This window comes from Acomys minous (genome assembly GCF_964271855.1).
Source record: "Acomys minous genome assembly, chromosome: 5".
Lineage (NCBI taxonomy): Eukaryota > Metazoa > Chordata > Mammalia > Rodentia > Muridae > Acomys > Acomys minous.
In genome coordinates, this window is record NC_140494.1 from 104,705,894 (window position 1) to 104,725,938 (window position 20,045).

Here is a 20,045-nt window from a genome sequence, read left to right on the forward strand (position 1 = left end):
AACATGTATGTTTACACATGTTTGTGTGTGGGTATGGGTTTGTGCATGCCATGCCATGTGTGTGGAGGACTTGCAGGAGTTGATTTCTTCCTTCCACCACATGGGTTCCAGGGAATGAACTCAAGTAGTCAGGCTTGGAACCAAGTGCCTTCACCCACCAAACTACCTTGTCCATCCAAGGAGTCAGTGTTATCAGAGGATTCAGGAAATCACGTATGCTAGTCTGGCTTTATTTTTGTTGCTTATTGTTGTAATTTTAATCTGTAATTTGTCAAACTATCTCCATTTGAAATTATACCAATGATCAGGGCTGGAGAGATGGCTCAGAGGTTAAGAGCATTGTCTGCTCTTTCAAAGGTCCTGAGTTCAATTCTCAGCAACCACATGGTGGCTTACAACTGTCTGTAATGAGATCCTTCTTGTGGAGGGCAGGCGCACAAGAAGGAACCTCTATTGTATAAATAATAAATAAATCTTTCAAGAAAAAGACGAAATTATACCAGTGATCAAAGTTCATATTTTTCTTTTTTTGTTTTTTCGAGTCAGGGTTTCTCTGCATAGCCTTGGCTGTCCCGGACTCGATTTGTAGACCAGGCTGACCTCAAACTCACAGAGATCTACCTGCCTCTGCCTCCTGAGTGCTGGGATTGCAGGCCTGTGCCACCATGCTGGGCTTTTTTCTCTCTCTAGATGTCTCTAATTTGTAGTCACAGTGACTTTTGATTGGCCCAGGTTGGGTCTTTCATACAAGCTAACATAAAGCACCCAGTCACAGGGGACAGAGAGAGAAATGGCCCAGTGAAGTATGGAAAAGCCTAGAGGAGACTGCAGGGAAAGACACAGGAGGGAACACTCTAGAGCTGGAAGGAGCTCAAGAGATAGGGAGGGGGGATGCTCAAGTGAGATGCTCATCACATAAAACTGCTGGCTGCTAAGCCTGATTCCCTGAGTTCAATCCCCACGACCCACATAGTTGAAGACAAGAATCATGTCACCCAAGTTATCCTCTGACCTCCATGTCTGTGCATACACCCACACACAAATTTAAACTGTAGCCAGGTGCAGTGGCCCACGCCTGTAATCCCAGCACTCAAGGAGGCAGAGGTAGGCAGATTGCTGTGAGTTTGAAGCCAGCCTGGTCTACCAAGTAAGTTCAGGACAGCCGGAGCTACACAGAGAAATCCTGTCTCGAAAAACCAAAAACAGAAAGAAAAAAAAAAATTAAATTGTAATCATAAGAGGCTGGAGAGAAAGCAGGGTGTGGTGGCGCATGCCTGTAATCCCACTCCTTGGGAGGCAGAGGCAGGCAGATCACTGTGAGTTCGAGGCCAGCCTGGTCTACAAAGTGAGTCGAGGACAGCCAGGCCTACAAAGAGAAACCCTGTCTCGAAAAAAACAGAAGAAAAAAACAAAACAAAACAAAAGGTTTCTCAGTTCCAAAGGACTTGATACCCTCTTCTGATATCCTGGGCCATCGGGCATGCACACGGTATAGTAGATATATACATTCAGAAAAAGCACTCATACACGCAAAGTAAAAATAAATATTTTTGATGTAATAAGAATAAGGAAGAAACAAAGGGGCTGACAAGGGTTCCTTGTGGAGTCCCATGCACAGCCGTGGCACCATGGCACCATGCTGTATTCTCAAGCAGACACAGGTGATGTCTGTGGGAGGAGCTGGAGGGGAACTGTCAAGGCTACACACGGACTCTTGGTTAAGAAGACCAAGAAGGAGCGAGAGGAAGCCATCTTTTTCAGGAGTCACACCTGTAAAAGGAAAGATAGGGGCTTTAACCAGAGCCCCTAATACATGCTTTCTGCACTTGTTTTGAGACAGGCTCTCATATAGCCCCGCCTGGCCTCTTCCACTCCTTGTAACTGAGGTTTTCACTAAACTCCTGGACCTCCTTGTTCCTCCTCCAGTGCTGGAATTATAAGCATACACTGCCATGTATAGTTTGTGTCATTTGGGAGATGGAACCCAGGGCTTCCTGTGTGATAGGCAAGCACTCCATGTGTGTGGGTGCACACGGGGAGCCAGAGGCTGACTTCTGGGAATCAGGTCTTGCTTTCTTCCACCATGGAGAACTCTGGAGACCAGATTTAGGTTGTCAATCTTGTTTAACAAGTGTGTCTATGGGGTTAGAGAGATGGCTCAGTGGTTAAGAGCGCCGACTGCTCTTCCAGAGGACCCTGATTCAATTCCCAGCACCCACATGGCCGCTCGCAAGTGTCTGTAACTCCAAGATCTGATACCCTCACACAGACATGCAGGCAGGCAAAACACCATTGCACATAAAATAAAATAAATCAATTATATTCTAAAAAAACAAGTGTTTTAACCTACCGAACCATCTTGCTGGCCCTCAAGAGTCTATCTAAGGGGCTGGAGATGGCTCAGTGGTTAAGAGCGCTGATTGTTCTTCCAAGAGGATCCAGGTTCAATCCCCAACACCCACCTAGCAGCTCACAACTGTCTGTAACTCCAGTTCCAGAAGATCTGACACCCTCACATCAATGCACATGAAATAAAAACATTTTTAAGTTCATCTAAAATCATATTTTTACTTTTTTAGAGTTATTTAATGTGTATGACTGTGTTGTCTGCATATATGTATATGCATCATGGCGGTACCTGTTGCCTAAGAAATTCAGAAGAGAGCTTTGAATCCCTGGAACTGGAATTCAGGATGCTTGTGAACTGCCATGTAGATGCTAGGACAAAAGCCGTAAGTATTTGAGCCATCTCGCCAACAACACAGAGTTTATTTTGAGACTAATTTTTGGTTACTGCAACCGAGATATGGAAGGTAAAATTTTAAAGGTCTGTGTACTCCTGCTCTCCTTCTAAAATCACATGTGCACACGTAAACATGCAAGCACGGTCCTTCTTGCCTTTGTGCTGGGTGCCGGCTGATTGCGGTAGAAATGGGCAGGTTCATGAAACCCGGGGAGGTGGTGCTGGTCCTGGCTGGACACCACTCCGGACACAAAGCCGTCATCGTGAAGAACACTGATGATGGCACCTCAGACCGCCCTCACAGCCATGCCCTGGTGGCTGATGGCACCTCAGGCCGCCCTCACAGCCATGCCCTGGTGGCGGGAACTGACCGCTATCCCCGAAAAGTGACAGCGGTATGGGCAAGGAGAAAATTGCCAAGAGGTTAAAGATTAAGCCCTTTGTGAAAGTTTCTAACTACAGTCACCTCCTTCATGCCCACAAGGCTCTCTGTGGCCAGCTCCCTTGTCTTGTGCAAGTGCGTAGCCACAAGGATGTCTGCAGCGACCTAGCGCTGAAACGCAAGGCCAGGAGGGAGGCCAAGGTCAAGTTTGAGGACCGATACGAGACAGGGAAGAACAAAATGGTTTCCCAGAAGCTTCGCTTTCAGGTGGATCTTTGTTTTCATCATTAAGAAAATTAAAAAACAAAGCCAGGGGTGGCGGGGCATGCCTTTAATCCTAGCTCTAGGAGGCAGAGATAGGTGGATCTCTGTGAGTTTGAGGCCAGCCTGGTCTACAAAACAAGTGAGACTAGGACAGGCAGGGCTACACAGAGAAACCCTGTCTTCGCAAATTAATGAATTAGTTAATTTTAAAAAGCAAGTGTATATGTATATATGTAAATATGTGTGAATATACACTTGTTTTTGATAGTTTTCTTGAGACAAGTTCTCTCAATATAGACCAGACTGTCCTCTAACTCACAGAGATCTGCCTGTTTGCTTGCAGAGGGCTGGGTGTTATATGTCTTTTAAACAGATGCGAATATAATGCGCAAACCTCTTTTCTTGGTCCCTTAATCTCGTGCAAGTCCTGGAAGCCCTTATCTCCCTGACGTTATCTCCTGCCTCTCCACAGCTCTCTCTGTCTTCTGCTCGGCTGCTTTGACCTTCTTGTAGTTCCTGGAACAGGCCAGCACTCTCTTACCTTAAGGCTTTTGCACTTGCCGGTCCCTCTGCCTGCAGTGTTCTTCCTCCAGGTATCCACGTGGCTTATTCTCACACTTCCTTCACACCTCTGCTCACGTCCCCTCCTCAGAGGCCACCATACACTGCTTCTTCCCTTACCTTTCTGTTGATAGTGTTAGTGACTGACCAGGGCCTCCCGTGCTGGGCAAGCTCTGCCACTGAGCTATATGCCCTGCCCCACTGCCTCTCTCCCCCCACCACCCTTCCCTCCCTCCCTCCCTCCCTCCCTCCTTCTCTCTCTTCTCTCTCTCTCTCCCTCCCTCCCTCTCTCTCTCTCCCTCCTTCCCTTCTACTCTCTCCCTCCCTCCCTTCTCCCCCCCCAGACATTATTATGTATATAGGTGTTTTCCTGCAGGTGTGTCTATGCACAAGTGTTTGCCAGGGACCCACTGAGGCCAGGAGAGGGTTGGAGTTACAGAGGGCTGTGAGACAGCATATGGGTGCTTAAAATCAAATAAAGGTCCTCTGGAAAAACAACTGCTTTGCTTATCTCTCCAGTCTCCCTACCCTTCCTCTTTCTGACTGAGACTTACGTAGCCCGGGCTAGCCTCTGACTCACTGTGTTTTGGAAGATGAACTTGAACTTCCTGATCTTCCTGCCTCCACCCCCTTCCCAGAGTACTCTTCTCAAGCTGTCTTATTTCTAGAAGGCAGGCCTCCCAGAATTCACATTTCTCCTGTTGCAGGCCTTCTCCCTCGCCATCCTCTTCAAGGTCTCTTTCTGCTCATCACTGAGTTTGGGATATCTCTTTTTTCCCCAAGTGTGTCTCCCATCCCTCTCTTCCGTACAAAGGGAGCAGCTCCACCCCTGGTCTTATTCAGTGCTGGGGTCCAACTCAGGCCCTCATGAAAGCTATGCAAGCACTCTACCCTCAGAGCTACTTCCCTAGGCCCTCCTGCTGATTTTTTAAGCTTTTTTTTTTTCCGAGACAGGGTTTCTCTGTGTAGTATTGGCCATCCTGGACTCACTTTATAGACCACGCTGGCCTCAAACTCACAGCGATCCACTTGCCTCTGCCTCCCAAGCGCTGGGATTAAAGGCATGTCCCACCACACCCGGCTCCCTGCTGATTTTTTGAACCTTTTTTTTTTTAAAGACAGGATTTCTCTGTGTAACAATCCTGGTTGTCTTGGATTCACTTTGTAGACCAGGCTGGCCTTGAACTCACAGAGATCCACCTGCCTCTGCTTCCCTGACTGCTGGGATTACAGGCGTGCGCCACCATGCCTGGCTATTGGGGGCACTTATGTTGCAGTCAGAGGACAACTTTGAGGAGTCAGGTTTCCCTTCTATCGTGTGGGTCCCAGAGATGAAACTCAGGCTGCCAGGCTTGGCAGCAGGCACCTTTACCAGGTGAGTTGCCTCCTCTGTCTGGATTTTCTCACTTTAATGTCACTGTCCTCATAAAGATTGATGCTCCATGAGTGGAGGGAGGGTCTGTGCTTCCAAGTGCTACAGCAATGACATGACCCTCAGTGGGTGTTTAGTAAAATATGAAAAATCACAGAGAGATGGTATCATAACATAGCGGTTAAGAGCACAAACTTTTGCACTTGGAAGACAGAGGCAGGTGGATCTCTGAGTTCCAGGACAGCCAGGGCTACACAGAGAAACCCTGTCTTAAAAAACCTAAAGAAATACATACGATAAATAATCTTAAAAACAAAGCAAAAAACAGTACAAGCTCAATTTACCTAGGTTCAAACCTGTTTGGTTTTATTTTCCTCTTTGAGACAGAGTCTCCCTATGTATCCCAGGATGGCTTATAACTCAAGAGCCAGGATGGAGATCTCTCAGCGGTTGGGAGCACTGGCCGCTCTTCCAGAGGTCCTGAGTTCAATTCCCAGCAACCACATGGTGACTCACAACCCTCTGTAATGGGATCTGATGCCCTCGTCTGGTGTGCATGAAGACAGAGCACTCATGTACATATAATCATATACATACAATACATACATAAGTAAATCTTTGAAGAAAAAGAATCCTCAAGCTCCGTCTGCATCAGTCTCCAAGTGCTGGCACTACAGACACCACTGTGGCCCGACTAGCAAAGCTTCTTTTTCTTTTTTGTTTTGTTTTTTGAGACAAGGTTTCTCTGTGTAGCCTTGGCTGTCCTGGACTCTCTTTGTAGACCAGGCTGGCCTCGAACTCACAGTGATCCGCCTGCCTCTGCCTCCCAAGTGCTGGGATTAAAGGCGTGCGCCACCACCACCACCCTGCCCAAAGCTTCATTTCTTTGCAGATGTACACTTGAGATGGTGAATTGGTCTCCTTTGCACAGGTCAGCCTAGTGCCTAATGCTAGATTAGGGTGTTGAGTTTTGTTGGGTTTTGCTTGTTTGTTTTGAAGAGCCAGGCAGGGCCTCCTGCACACTAGGAATAGCTTTAGCGCTGACCTTTCCCCAGCTCTATGAAGTAGATTTTATAAAGGCTATTCAGCTAAGCATGATGCGGTATGCCTATAATCCTAGTATTCAGAGCATGCTGAGGCAGTAGGATCCAAAGTTTGAGAATCCAAAGGATCCACAGTTGAGGAAACATCAAGTTTTAGGCCAGCCTGGGTGGGCTACAAGACCCATTCTCAAAACAAAAGACCAGTTCCCAAACGGCAATCTAAGAGCTCTGCTCAGCCAGCTCTTCTCCATCTACTGGTGGTTCTTCCCAGACCCACTTCTCTGTCCTTTGGCTCTGAGTGCTTGTCATTTCTCACATTCTCTTCTGGTGACCTCACAGTTTTTAACTACTACCCAGGCTGTGTAGCTGCCACCCCAAACGGTCCCTTCCCCTACAGCCTCAGCTCCTAGCATCCAAATGCTCTAAGCATTTCCCTTCTAATTACTTGTTAGGTTGCATGACTCACCGGAGTGTGGCTTCCTCAAGGGCAGGAATAGCTGCTTGGTTATCTTTATCTCTGCTCCCCCAGGGCCAGGTGTTCTTGGTAGGTCTGCTTCCTGGCGTTCACAGTCTATTGGAGGGAAACAGACAATAAATAGCAGGCAGGTCAGCTGTTGGGAGGGCTGTGCTAATGAAGCAGAGACATTGGAGAGCTAGGAGAAGCTAAGATGCCACAGTTGTCAGGAAGGGTGGCTAGGCTTCGGGCAAAGGGAGAGTCAAAGGATGCCTTTGAGAAGATGGTTCCAAGCATAAGCCCGAGCACACACACATACAAGCCCCCAAGGTGTTGTGTAAGTCGTGGAGAGAGACCATGTGACTGGCTATGGTAAGATGCATGATGGGACTGGTGGTAAGAAGTGGGGTGAGAGAGGGGTGACGACAGCTTCCGATTTTCCAGGGGCATAAAACTGAGAAGTTGGGGGCTGGAAAGATGGTTCAGTTAAGAGCACTGGCTGCCTGCTCTTCCAAAGGACCTGGGTTCAATTCCCAGCACCCACATGGCAGCTCACAACTGTCTGTAACTCCAAGATCTGACACCCTCACACCAATGCACATAAATTAAAATTAAATAAGTAAAAAAAAAACAAAACCTGAGAAGTCATTGGAGGGTTCAGAGGAGAAGGCTGATCAGCTAGGACTCAACATTCGAAGGATCATACTGGCTGCTGTCAAGAGTAGACAAAAGGGCTGGACGTTGTGGCGTACACCTTTAATCCCAGCACTCAGGAGGCAGAGGCAGGTGGATTGCTGTGAGTTCGAGGCCAGCCTGGTCTACAAAGTGAGTCTAGGACAGCCAAGGCTACACAGAGAAACCCTGTCTGGAAAAACCAAAGGGGGGGGGGGTGAAGAATAGACAAAGAAGGCCTCGAGAGCCATTCTGTTGGCTGTGTGCTTCCCCAGCACACAAGAAACCCTTGGCTCAGTCCCCAACACTGAGATAAACTGGGCTGGTGGCCCAAGCCTGTGACCTCAGAACTTGGTAAGTAGAGGTAGGAGGATGGCCTTAATTTAGAGGCCAGCCAGCCTATTGTGTAACAGAACTTCGCCTGGAGAGATGCACATCTGTTTACTCACCCCAGTTCGGACCCAATGACAGACCTAAGTACGGATACCATCAAAGTCCGCAACTTGGTGAGCCATTGAGGTTTTGTTTTTGTTTTGTTTGTTTGTGTGTTTGTTTCCAAGACAGGGATTTTCTGTGTAGCCTTGGCTGTAGTAGACTTATTTTGTAGAGCAGGCTGACCACGAACTCACAAACATCTGCCTGCGTCTGTGCTGGGAGTAAAGGCATGCACCACCACGCCCGGCGAACCGATGAGTTTTATTGGGTTACTTACAGAAGCAGAAATTACTCAACGACAGCTGCATCACCAAAGCCCATTGCAGCTATCAGAACTGGGAGCCTGGAGCACTCTGGGCAGCCTGCAGGCAGCTCAGCAGGTGGGAGGGTGCCCTTTCCAGGCGCCTCAGTGGCCTGCACCTCTTCCAGGCAGCTCAGCTGGTTGCTGCTGCTTTCAGGTAGCTGGTCTGGTCTCAGAGTCTTCTTTGCAGCTCAGCTTATTTGAGAGACTTCTTTGAAGCTCAGCTTCACATGGTCTGAGACAGACTCTCAGCTTTTACAGCTTACTGAGGCAGGAAGGGGCCTAGTGAATCTGGTCAGTTCCAGGGACTTCCTGAAGCTAGTTTGAGTTGTTTACTTTTCTATTTAAAGAGCTTCTTGGGCTGGAGTGATTGATAGCTCAGAGGTTAAGGGCACTGACTGCTCTTCCAGAGGTCCTGAGTTCAATTCCCAGCAACCACATGGTGGCTTACAACCATCTACAATGTGATCTTCTGGCATGTAGGTGTACATGCATGCAGAAAACTGTATACATAATAATTAATAAATAAATCTTTTAAAGATAGAGCTTCCCTATAGTATGGTCCCAGAGAAAGCCATTACACAACACCGATCTGCACATTAAGTTTCAGGTGACCTAGGGTTATGTAATAAGACCCTGTATGCAAGGGAAATAGTTGGTCAAGTGCTTCTCACATAGCCCAAGGACCCGAGTTCACTCTCTAGCACTCAGGTGAAGATGCTAGGCTGCCTGCTCGTGATCCTAGCCCTGTGGAGTGGAGATGAGCTGATTCCCGGGCTTCACTGCCTTGCCAGCTTCATCTTATTGTCAAGTTCCAGGTGAGTGAAAAAAACACCTATGGCGGAGGAAGGAGATGATAGCTAAGGAAGGGTACCTGACTGTCCTCTGGATTCCACATGCGTGTGCAGACACACACATACCTGCATCCACACACAAATGAGGAAGTCGTATGCAACACACAAAATCTAAAAACAAGTAAAAAGACTCAGCAAAGAGAGGATGGGGGTTTGGCTCAGTGGTAAAGTATCTGCCTCACGTGTCAGGCCCTGAGTATGACTCTCAACATCTTTTAAAAAATATTTATGTATTTATTTATTTTTAAGATTTATTAAGTACACAGTGATCTGCCTGCATGTACATCTGCACACCAGAAGAGGGCACCAGATCTCATCATAGATAGTTGTGAGCCACCATGTGGTTGCTGGGAATTGAACTCAGGACCTCTGGAAGAGCGGGCAGTGCTCTTAACCTCTGAGCCATCTCTCCAGCCCATGACTCCCAACATCTTCAGGAACACGAAAGACAATACAAAACCACAAAGCAAACACAAAAAATAGCCCTCCATCCCCGTTTTTAAAATTTTTTAAATTAATTTATTTATGTATCTGTGTACGTTCATGCCACCACGTGCGTGAGGAGGTCAGAGGACAGCTTTAGGGACGCAAGTCTTTTTCCCACCTCAGGGATTCCAGGGTTTAAATTCAGGCCACAGGTCACCAGGCAGAGCAACAAGTGCCTTTACCTGCTGAGCCACCTCACCAGCCCCAGATGCAGGGGACCCGTGAAGCTAGGGTAAGTCTTGCTGAAGTATTAAATATACACACAGAGAGAAGGGGTGAAAGCGGGGCTGGACAGATGGCTCAGAGGGTAGGAGCATTGGCTGTTCTTCCAAAGGTCCTGAGTTCAATCCCCAGCAGCAACCACATGGTGGCTCATCTATAAATGAGATCTGGTGCCCTCTTCTGACATGTAGGCATACACCCTGTAAGAAGACTGTATTGCCGGGGGCAGTGGTGGCACACACTTTTAATCCCAGCGAGGCCAGCCTGGTCTACAAAGCAAGTCCAGGACGGCCAAGACTACACAGAGAAACCCTGTCTTGAAAATCCAAAAACAAACAAACAAACCTGTATCCATAATAAATAAATTTTTAAAAGAGTGGAAGCAAAGATGAATGGGTAACAAGTAAGTGTGGGCTGGAGAGACGAACCGGTGGTTAAGGGCGCTTGCTGCTCTTGCAGAGGATCTGGGTTCAGTTTCCAGCAAAGCTGCTCACAGTTTTAACTCCAGCGTCAAGGGGATCTGATTCCTGCTGGTTGGGTACCAGGTACCTGTATACATCATATATATATACTTGCAGGCAAAACACTCTTATACATAAAATAAAATAAAATAAAAACAAAGGCTCAAGCATCCCTTAACAAGTGAATAAAGTGTGTCCGTGTGTGTCTGTGTGTGTGAGAGATTTACCAGGCTGCCTGGATCGGAAAACAGGAAAGCAGATAAGAGGAAAATATTAACAGAACCAATAAAATAAGATTTATGATATCTTTATACACTTCCGTTTACTAAGAGGAAAGATAGGTCATTAGTATGAGAATGAAGAACATTTTTGTTTGTTTTAAGATTTATTAAGTATACAGTGTTTTGCCAGCATGTACACCTGCACACCAGAGCTCATTATAGATGGTTGTGAGCCACCATTTGGTTGCTGGGAACTGAACTCAGGACCTTTGGAAGAGCAAAGAGTGCTCTTAACCTCTGAGCCATTTCTCCAGTCCTTTGTTTTGTTTTTAAAGAAGAAATGTAAAGGCTGGGCGTGGTGCCCCACACCTGTAATCCCAGCACTCGGGAGGCAGAGGTTGGCAGATTACTGTGAGTTTGAAGCCAGCCTGGTCTACAAAGTGAGTCCAGGACAGCCAAGGCTATACAGAGAAACCAAAAACCAAAAACCAAAAAGAAGAAGAGGAGGAGGAGGAGGAGGAGGAAGAAGAGGAGGAGGAGGAGGAGGAGGAAGAAGAAGAAGAAGAAGAAATGTGAAGACAGAGAGAGTTGGGCCTATTGTTAACTTAAGAAGATTGAAGATGAGGGAAAGACTAGGTATGATAGCACACCTGTAATCCCAACAGTGGGGAGGCAGAGGCAGGAGGATCAGGAGTTTGAGACCAGGCTAGGCTGCACAATAAGTTCAAAGCCAGCTTGGGCTACAAAGCAAGACCCTGTCTCAGAATAAAAGAAAATAAACAGGAACCACCATCACCACCCCAAAAAAGGAAAGAAAAAAAATGGCTCCATGAAGATATGATCAAGTTCCTGGAAACAGTGAATTGTAATTCAGTGTCTGCTTTCTCAAAGCCTTCCCAACAATCTCCAAGCCACTGCCACCTCCTTTTCTATTGTACTGTTGTGTTTACTTTGGTCTTTAGAGACGGAGTCTCAGCGCCTAGGCTGACCTGGTTCTTGCTCTGTAGCTCAGAATGGCCTTAGATTCATCATCCTTTTGTCTCGGTTTCCCAAGTGCTGGGATTATAGATGTAAGCTACCATGGCCAGCTCAGACAGTTAGTGATTTTCTTTTTCTTTATTTTTAATTACGTGTGTGTGTGTGTGTGTGTGTGTGTGTGTGTGTACGCGTGTGCAGTTTGTGGAAACTGATTCTCTGTTTCAACCATATGGATCCTGGGGATCAGATTCGGTCTTCATTTCCCTGGCCATCTGAAATCCTTGCACTAGCCTTTTTCCATCTCTAAATGGTGGTTCCTTAGAGCTATGCTCTTAGACTGCCTCTATTTTTCTGTATTTTATTCATTTATCCAAATCCCAAATGGTTCCTACAGCCAAGAAGGCCTTAGGTGCTGGGGATAGAGCAATGGCCAAACCCTGTGCTCACTTGGCTTGGGGTCTCTTCCCGAACAACGTATCAGCACAAACACCATTCTGGATTTCAGACACATGTACCCAATACTTTGTGGAGCACCTTCTTCAGGATGTCTCATATGTCTCTAACTGAATGCCTCCTTGCTCTGGCTTGCTTCTTTTGTTCCCTGTCCTAAGTGCCCTGCCATGTATTGCCACTGTCCTCCACAGTGTTTCCTCAGTGTCGTACTGTGACACTGAACTTCCTAAGATGGAAATCTGACTGCAATTATTATTTCTTTAATTCTTTACTATCCTTAGCATCTTCAAGATCCTTCATCATTTAATCTACATCTCCCTTGTCCTTTGCCTCCCGTGGCCTTGCCTTGCTGAACTGTTAGGCAGCTACTCAGAGTCTCCTATCTGACCCTGCTTTGGTGCCCATCCCTGCTGTCTAATATGCCTGTTTCCCCCTTGGCTGACTGCCAGCTCATCCTCTGCACCCCAGCCTTCCTCAGCCTCCCATGGGTGTTTATCCCTCAAATGCAATTCAGACACCTGATCTCCTCACTACAGCTTGCGCTCGCATGCTCTCTCTCTCTCTCTCTCTCTCTCTCTCTCTCTCTCTCTCTCTCTCTCTCTCTCCCTCCCTCCCTCTTGCTCTCTCTCTTGGTTTTTCGAGACAAGGTTTCTCTGTCTGTGTAGCCTTGGCTGTCCTGGACTCACTTTGTAGACTAAGCTGGCCTCTGCCTCCCAGAGTGCTGGGATCACAGGCGTGAGCCACTATGCCCAGCAGCTTGCATTTTGTATGGCTTGTGATTATTTTGTTATCTCTTCAACTGGACTGTAAGCCCCTTAGAGACAGAAAACATAGAGCTGTGTCATATGAAAGGGAAGAAGTTAGCACTCCCTTGACAAAGATGAAAGGCACTGTCAGTTAAGGTTTGTTGCCAGGCATGGTGGCACATGCCTTTAATTCCAGCATTTGAACAGGAGAGGCAGGTGGATCTCTGTGAGTTTCGAGGCCAGCCTGGTTTACAAAGCAAGTCCAGGATAGCCAGGTCTGTTGCACAGAGAAACCCTGTCTCAAAAAACCAACCAACCAACCAACAAAAAAGGCGTTACCACCTGATTTGTGACATCTACCTCCACTCTGTGCAGTATATGCCTGGACTCAGAGCAGCACAAGGTACAGTTTTAGCAGCTTTCAGCTACCACTTGGGGCATAGTTCAGTAACAGAGCACTTGACAGGTAAGCATGAGGCCCCAGGTTCAGTCCCTGGCAGGGGGAGGACAATTGGGCAACCATCCAGGAAATGTGCTTTTCATTTTCTTTCTTTCTTTCTTTCTTTCTTTTTTCTTTTTTCTTTTTTGAGACAGGGTTTCTCTGTGTAGCCTTGGCTGTCCTGAACTCACTTTGTAGACCAGGCTGGCCTCGAATTCACAGTGATCCGCCTGCCTCTGCCTCCCGAGTGCTGGGATTGAAGGCGTGCGCCACCACCACCCTCCTGGAAATGTGCTTTTCATTTCTTACAACTTTATTTTGGATCTTTGACATGGAATCTCACGCTGCAGGTTTCCCTGGCTGGCTTAGAACTCGCTCTGTAGCCCAGACTGACCTTGAACTCATAGCAATCCTCCTGCCTTAGCCTCCCAAGTACTAAGATAACAAGCATGCACCTCAAGCCATGCTAGGAATTATGTCTTGTAAAGCTTCCGAGCAAAGGCTGGAAGGTGTCTCAGAGGTAAAGGCACTTGCCATGCAACTCTAAATAAATGACTTGAGTTTCATCCCCAGAACACATGGTGTGAGTAGACAATCGGCTGTCCCCTGCCCGGCCCCACATCGTGGTATATGTGCACCCCACTCCCCACAACAATTAATAAAATAAAATAAAATAAAAATCCTTCAGAAGGAGCTGTGGAGTGTGCTCCGTGAGTGAGTAAGAGTGCTTACTGAACAGGCGTGAAGGTCTGAGTTAGAATCGTAGCATCTATATTAAAATCCAGATTGGCTGCATATATGCAAAAAACAAAAACAAAACAACAAAAACAAAAACCCAGCCCCAGGAGTGGGTCGAGAGAGCTGGACCACGAGGACTTGCTGGCTGCCAGCCTAGTTCCACTCATTGAGAGACCCTGTCTCAAGGGAACAAACTGGAGAGTGAGAAATTAGGACAGCTGATGTTCTTCTCTGGCCTCTGTGATGATACCGCACACACACACACACACACACACACACACACACACACACACACACACACACACACACCCAGTTATCCTAATACATAAATGTATAGCAGGCATATAACACTCTGTTGATCATTAAGTGAACAAGGGAAGTGGTGTATGAGTAAAAAGAGAGACAGCCAAAGCTACACGCAGAAACCCTATCTCGAAAAACAAACGAAAAAGGAAGGCAGGAAGCCCAGCCAGACAGGAGACTCAGGTGGAAATGGTGGAACTGGGGAGACTGTCTTGAAAAGTGCCTGCTTCTCTCTGTCAGCAGTGGTAGTTTTTCTTCTTTTGGGCCAGGCAGGATGGTGCGCGGGAAGCAGGATGAGAAGTTTAAGACCAGCCTTGACTACATAGTAACTTCTAGACCAGTCTGGCCTACACGAAACCCTGTCTCACCGTCTAAATAAATAATACTGAGAAATGACTAAGTGGTTGAGAACACTAACTGCTTTTTCAGATGATTCGAGTTCGATTCTTGGCACCCACATGGCAGCTCACAACGGTAACTCCAGCTCTGAGGAATCCAGCCCTCCTCTGGCCTTCATAGCCACCAGGCACACATGTGGCACACTGACATACATACAAGCAACATGTCCATACACATACAATAAAAATAAGTAAATTAAAATTCTTCATTCTGTTCTTTAATCTGATGACTTCATCTTCCGCATCGTGAGGTACGAGGCTGGAGAGATGGCTCGGAGTTTGTATTGCTCTTGCAGAGGGACTGGGCTCAGTCCCCAGCACTCACTTTGGGCAGCTCACAACTGCCTGTAACTCCAGCCCCAGGGCAATCTTATGCCTCTGGTCTCTGTGACCACTCACTCTCATGTTCACACACAGACATATGCACAGTTAATAAATATTTAAAAATAAGATGTGGGGACCAAGGAGCTCACGTAGGGTAGGGCTTTGAGTAATCTAGTAGGTAGCAATGGGCCCACAGACTCTCATTTCACTCTGATGTGAAATCCATCCAGCCGGAAGTGGCTCCATTCCCAAGCTGTTTCCATTTTTATCACTCCTGCTTGTTCTTCCTTTGTCTTGTCACGGCTGTGGTTCCAGGAACTGAAAACATTCCGTTTGCTCTAAATTACCTTGAAAAAGTTCACTGGATCTATCCTTACCAAGTAATGTTTGCTTTGTTTTTAATACAAGTTAAAAAAAATAATAAAGGGATAAAACTGACAATATTATCCCTAAATGAGATGTCTGCCTGTTTATATAAGTCGTGCTTAAATCTACATATATGGTCTAAGACTCCCAGCAGCCATCTGGACAATTCTCTAAGGCTAACAGGACCACAGCTCAGTTGATCTAATTCAGAACAAAGTTTTATCCATAAGTGGGATGGAAAAATCTAGGTGAGGATTAAGGTCATGGCCAAGGTACAAGAAGAGAAGGAAGTCTGAGTTAATTATAACCTAGGTTCTGCTGCCTTAATTCCAGGAAGCCGTCCCTTAGCTAGGTGGACAGCACGTTGATTGAGGGACGTTCTTAGAAGCTAGCTTTAGAGTTCTAGAGTTCTGAGATGTGTTCTATAGGGAACAGTGCCAATGCTGAGTGACTAGAAATCATCATTAAAAAAGAACTTTGAACAAGGATTTGGTTATTTTCTTTCCAGCAATCATAACTGACCTGAAAGATTTCCCAAAAGCCATCACTCTCAAGACCAGTTTGGTAAAGGTTTTGGCATGGTTTGGTTGTTTAAAGTGCTAAGAATAGCACCAAGGGCCTTGCATATAACAGGCTGATGCTATCGACTCAGCATGTTATAAAGGGCTACGTTCCCAGCCCCTTGGCATGTTTTTTAATATATATCATAATGCATACTTTTAAAACATTAAATTTGTTTACATTATGTGTGTATGTGTGTCTACAAGAGTGCCACAAAATTTGTGCATTTGGAGGCCAGAGGACAATTTGTGAGATCTAATTTCCTCTTTCCATTACATGTGTCTCAGGGATGGACCGCTAGGCTTGAGGCAAGCTCCTTTACCTGATGAGCCATATTGCTGGGCCCAATGCATTTATTTGTTTTTTGTTTTTCGAGACAGAGTTTCTCTGTGTAGCCTTGGCTGTCCTGGAACTTGCTCAGTAGACCAGGCTGGCCTTGAACTCACATAGATCCGCCTGCCTCTGCCTCCTGAGTTCCTGAGATTCAAGGCATGTGCCACCACCACCTGGCTATTTTGTTAATTTTTAAGACTAGAAATTATTGCCAGATGGGTGGTGGCAATAACCCCAGCACTTGGGAGGCAGAGGCAGGCGGATCTCTCCGAGTTCAAGACCAGCCTGGCCTACAGAGTGAGTTCCAAGGCAGACGGGACTACACAGAGAAACCCTGAAAACAAACACACAGAAATTATTGCCTGGCTTAAGAATTGGCTTAATGGTTAAGAGCACTTATTTTCCAGAGTACTGGAGTTCAATTCCCTGTACCTCCATGAAAGCTTACAAACATCTGCAACTCCAGCTCCAGGAGGTCTAGTGCCCTCTTCTGGCCTCTGCAGGTACCAAAGCATACATACGATGCATAGACATGCAAGTAGGCGAAATACCTAAACACATAAAATAGAACATAGTGTATACATGTATTTAACCATCACATGGCACTCCATAAACACCTATAATTTTGATGTTTTTTTTTGAGACAGGGTTTCTCTATGTAGCCGTGGCTGCCCTGGAACTTGCTCTGTAGTCCAGGCTGGCCTCAAACTCACAGAGATCTGCCTGCCTCTGCCTCCCAAGTGCTGGGATTAAAGGCATGCACCACCACTGCCCGGCACAATTTTGATATTTTTGTGTGTTGGTTCAAAAGAATTTAATTTACAAATTCATCAGTGGACAACTGTATAAAAACATACTCACTATTTATCTTTTGGGAGATGACAGTACAAAACATAAATAAAAACATGAGAATCAGCCACCATTAAAAAGACAAACTCAGGCTGGAGAGATGGCTCAGAGGTTAGGAGCATTGCTTGCTCTTCCAAAGGTTCTGAGTTCAATTTGCAGCAACCACATGGTGGCTCACAACTATCTATAATGAGATCTGGTGCTCTCTTCTGGTGTACATAATAAATAAATAAATCTTAAAAAAAAAAAAAAAGACAAAGCCGGGCGGTGGCAGCGCACGCCTTTAATCCCAGTACTTGGGAGGCAGAGGCAGGCGGATCGCTGTGAGTTCGAGGCCAGCCTGGTCTACAAAGTGAGTCTAGGACAGCCAAGGCTACACAGAGAGACCCTGTCTTGAAAACCCAAAAAAAAAAAAAAAAAAGACAAAGACTCTTTGGGAGACAGAGGCAGGTGGATTGCAGTATGTTTGAGGCCAGCCTGGTCTACAAAGCGAGTCTAGGATAGCCAGGGCTGTTACACAGAGAAACCCTGTCTCAAAAAAAAAAAAAAGACATTTGTTGTTGTTTGTTTTATGAGACAAAGTCTTATAAGTCTCAAAGTCTCATGGGCTGAAACTCTATGTTGATCAGGCTGGCCTGGAATTCACGAAGCTCTGCCTGCCTCAGTCTCTCCAGTACTGGGATTAAAGGTATGTGCCACCACTTCTAGCATACTTGGCGTTTGAATATGGGTGCTGATTGAGCGATCTTCCTATCTTCAGCCCTAAGCCAGCTATAGTGGCTTGCTTCTGTAATCTTGGAGGAGTCCCAGGCAGGAGGATTGCTGTGAGACCAGCCTGAGCTACACATTGAGAACCCCACCTCTATAATCCAAACCAGACAAACAATGATGTGCTGGCTTATGTGTGTCTTATGTCAATTTGACACAAGCTGGAGTTAAGAAAATGCATCCATGTGAATTTCATGCCAGCCTGGTCTAGGCTACATAGAGAAACCCTGTCTCAAAAAACAAAGAAAAACCAAAACAGAGAGAGAGAGAGAGAGAGAGAGAGAGAGAGAGAGAGAGAGAGAGAGAGAGAGACTGACTGCAGTGATAGGTTATAGCTGTAAGGCATTTTCTTAGTGATTAATGGAAGAGGGCCCAGCCCATTGAGTGGTGCTATCCTTGGAGAGCTGGTCCTGGGTTCTATAAGAAAACAGGTTGAAGCAGGCGTGGTGGCACACACCTTTAACCCCAGCACTCAGGAAGTGGAGTCAGGTGGATCACTATGAGTTTGAGGTCCAGGACAGCCAAGGCTACAGAAAAACCCTGTCTCAAAAAAAAAGCAGGTTGAGCAAGCAGCACCCCTCTAAGGATTCTGCATCAGCTCCTGCCTCCAGGTCCCATCTCGTTTGACTTCCTGTCCTGACTTCCTCCAGTGATGGACTATGATCTGGAAGTGCAAGCCAAATAAACCCTTTCCTCCCCAACTGGCTTTTGGTCATGGTGTTTCACTGAAGCAATAGAAACAGGGCTGGAGAGGTGGCTCAGAGGTTAAGAGCACTGGCTGCTCTTCCAAAGGTCCTGCGTCCAATTCCCAACAACCACGTAGTGTATCATAACCAGCTATAATGTAATCGGATGCCCTTTTATGGAGTGCAGGCAAAATACTGTATGCACAATAAATAAATAAATAAATAAATACAATTTTAAAAAAAGAAGAGGCAATAAGAACCTTCACGGAGACAAATGACAGCGGAAAGCTGAGGGCATGTGGTGGCATGTGCTTGTAAACTCAGCACGTGTGAAGTGGGGCAGGAGAATCACTGTAAGTTGTGGGCCAGCAAAGATCTACATAGATAGCTATCGCTTGCGATATGAGGGAAGCCCTGTCTCCAAAAAATTAAATATATTTTTAAAAGGTTTATTTAATTACATACACAGTGTTCTGCCAGCATATGTACCTGCACACCAGAAGAGGGCACCAGATCTCATTATAGCTGGTTGTGAGCCACCATGTAGTTGCTGGGAATTGAACTTAGGACCTCTGGAAGAGCAGCTAGTGCTCTTAACCTCTGAGCCATCTCCCCAGCCCTCACAAGAGCTTTTGAGAGATTTACTACTCAGTTCTTCGAGGTACTGCGTCCTGGCGTGGGTGGCCGTGGGGCAGCTGGGCCAGATGACTTTGGTTGAGCAAACAAGCTCAGGGGCTCCAGCCCTTGGCTTCATCACTTACCTCTGGTGCAGTGGGCGTGAAGTTTGGATGCCAGAACTGAAAATCAGTTTGCGCACACTGTTAATCGCAGCACTGAGGCAGAGGCAAGAGGATCTCTGTGAGTTCCAAGACAGCCTGGTCTACAAAATGAGTTACCAGAGTTACATAGTGAGACCCTGTCGTCCGCCCCCCCCCTAAAAAAAGGAACAACTCTTTGGCCTCGGCAGCAGAAGCAAGATGGCGAAAAAGGAACGTCATCCTTTGGAAAGCGACGCCGTAAGACGCATGCGTTGTGCCGCCGCTGTGGCTCTAAGGCCTGCCACCTTCAGAAGTCCACCTGTGGCAAACGTGGCTACCCTGCCAAGCGCAAGAGAAAGTATAACTGGAGTGCCAAGGCTAAGGAGGCGAAACACAACCGGGACCGGGCGGATAAGACACCTAAAAATTGTCTACCGAAGATTCAGACATGGATTCCGTGAAGGAACAACGGGTAAACCCAAGAGGGCAGCTGGTGCAGCATCCAGTTCATCTTGAGGATTTCAAGCAGTCAGAGAATAAATGCTCTGGTTTAAAACAACAACAACAAAGAAGCCCGGCGTGGTGGCGCACGCCTTTAATCCCAGAACTTGGGCAGCAGAGGCAGGTGGACCACTGTGAATTTGAGGCCAGCCTGGTCTACAAAGCGAGTTCAGGACAGCCAAGGCTACACAGAGAAACCTTGTTTAAAAACAAAAACAAAAACAAAAACAAAGACAACCCCCCCAAACCAAACAAACCAAACAACAAACAAACAAAACAAAAACCAGAAATAAAGACATAAATAATGAAAGAAAGAAAGAAAATTAGTTTGTCATTGTAGGCTCTGGCAGTGACTTGAATATCGTATAACAAA

The 20,045-nt window shown here is 46.5% G+C and overlaps 1 long non-coding RNA gene and 2 pseudogenes across 3 annotated transcripts; 2 read left to right on the forward strand and 1 right to left on the reverse strand.

Annotated features, from left to right (window-relative positions):
• Nucleotides 1-1,535: 1,535 nt before the first annotated feature.
• On the reverse strand, nt 1,536-7,423 carry LOC311598836. Its single transcript, XR_014779680.1, has 2 exons — nt 6,832-7,423; nt 1,536-1,770 (listed from the first exon to the last, which is right to left on the reverse strand). It is a non-coding gene; the product is annotated as an uncharacterized lncRNA (long non-coding RNA).
• Nucleotides 2,932-3,481, forward strand: LOC311598830 (large ribosomal subunit protein eL27-like; annotated as a pseudogene). Its single transcript has one exon. The product of its transcript is annotated as a large ribosomal subunit protein eL27-like (transcript).
• Nucleotides 7,424-7,955: 532 nt separating the features above from the next.
• LOC311598446 (large ribosomal subunit protein eL37-like) lies at nt 7,956-19,693 on the forward strand (annotated as a pseudogene). The gene is made up of 2 exons: nt 7,956-7,997; nt 19,381-19,693. The product of its transcript is annotated as a large ribosomal subunit protein eL37-like (transcript).
• Nucleotides 19,694-20,045: the final 352 nt, after the last annotated feature.